Genomic DNA, 1,921 nt, shown 5'->3' on the forward strand with positions numbered 1-1,921 from the left:
AAAAAGAAAAGAAAAAAGAACCGGCTGAAGTCAGGGGCGTAGGTTTGGTTTGAAAGTTGGCAGAGACATAATGCAAAGATAATATTTTGGTAATACAGTAGATACAGTAAGATGCAAGTATTTTCTGTGTGATAAAAATGCCCAAATGTTGGTCGGGACATTTCCGATTTTCTGAAAGTTGTTAGGGACGTGTTCATAACATCCTTACCTAAATCTACACCTATGGCTGAAGTAATTGGTTGTCCCGGTCAGTCTGCTGAATCAGCTGTTTCCTCTTTTGTTAGGAATGGCAGCAGTGAATCATCGATAGCTGCTCATGTCATTAAACATCTAGTGCATTGTTTATCACTGCCCAACAACGGACACCGTAAAGGCAATCAGCGATAGGAAAGGGCTAAATTCTATTTATTTATTTTTAAAAACAGCTGCTATTCTTGGCTCTGCGTTCATGGAGTTAGAGACACTACTCATCATCTCTGCCATACTGGATAAATACTTGTTTCTCTAAACATCACGTGAAACATCAAAAATGTGAGGTATGTCACAATCTTTCTATTTTACAAATTGAAGTCGATTGCACACTATGAAATTTAAATTGTGGCAAAATATTTAAGAATTGTGTTGCTTTTGGGTCCTGGGTATCTCAGCGAGTACTGACGCTATCACACCTGGAGTCGTGAGTTTGAATCCAGGGCGTGCTGAGTGACTCCAGTCAGGTCTCCTAAGCAACCAAATTGGCCCGGTCGCTAGGGAGGGTAGAGTCACATGGGGTAACCTCCTCATGGTCGTGATTAGTGGTTCTCGCTCTTAATGGGGCGTGTGGTAAGTTGTGTGTGGATCACAGAGAGTAGCATGAGCCTCCACATGCTGTGAGTCTCCGCGGTGTCATGCACAACGAGTCACGTGATAAGATGCACGGATTGACGGTCTCAGACTGAGACTTGTCCTCCGCCACCCGGATTGAGGTGAGTTACTGTGCCACCACGAGGACCTACTAAGAAGTGGGAATTGTGTATTCCAAATTGGGAGAAAAGGGGATAAAAAAAATTAAAAAAAGTAAATTTCTCAGTTGTTTTCAAGTCTTTACTGAATTATTGTTAGACATGATGCATTAATACAGATTTGATGCTGTCGGATTTTAATTGAGAAGCAGATCTGTAATTAAAATGATACTTAACTGTTAATTAACTGTTAATTAACTGTAAGTTATGATTTCTATGCTGATAAATCCCCCACACCGGAAGAAATGTTATTGCTTATTCTCACTTATTTTGGTGAGGCAAGTGGCTTATTTTGGGCTTGTTTTTCCAGACCAGGTCGCTTGTTTCTCTTGCGCACAGAGTACTGTCATTTTAAAAAGAATGTTATTAACCATTCTTTTATTTAGTTTTAACCGGTTACCATTTGGAAAGGAGGCTGCGGAACTTTTGTACCGGAACAAAAAAATACTGTTTCTGCTCAGAATGAACCAAAATGAAAACATTTAGTTTTTTGTCCCTGCTTTACAAGATAAAGTTATTTTTGTTTCTCTCTTAATGTTAAATTCCTGTTCTTATTAGAAAGACTGTGATTGATTGGTTCTTGGTTGCTGGGGAAAATGTAAGGGGTTAATGGGAAGGGTTTTAAAGGGGGAAAAAAGCAGAGAAAGATAAATGCAAAGGGTCTTGGGCTGGATTGATTGTTAATTTTAAGAAACAATTTGTTGTTGATGAGTAAACGTCATAACTGGCAACTTTTCATCTTCATTTTGTAGATTGGGAACTGAATTCCTCCACAAATGTTGAAAAATAAATCAGAGGGATTTCCAGGGGCAATGAATGAGCTCAGAGGAGACAGATGATGACAGAAAACAGGTGGAAGGAATTGAAAGAGAGTAAAGGACAGTGTGACACGGAGCCGTCACATGACGCTTGACTTTTTC

Source organism: Myxocyprinus asiaticus, chromosome 23, assembly GCF_019703515.2.
Source record: "Myxocyprinus asiaticus isolate MX2 ecotype Aquarium Trade chromosome 23, UBuf_Myxa_2, whole genome shotgun sequence".
Classification (NCBI taxonomy): Eukaryota; Metazoa; Chordata; class Actinopteri; order Cypriniformes; family Catostomidae; genus Myxocyprinus; species Myxocyprinus asiaticus.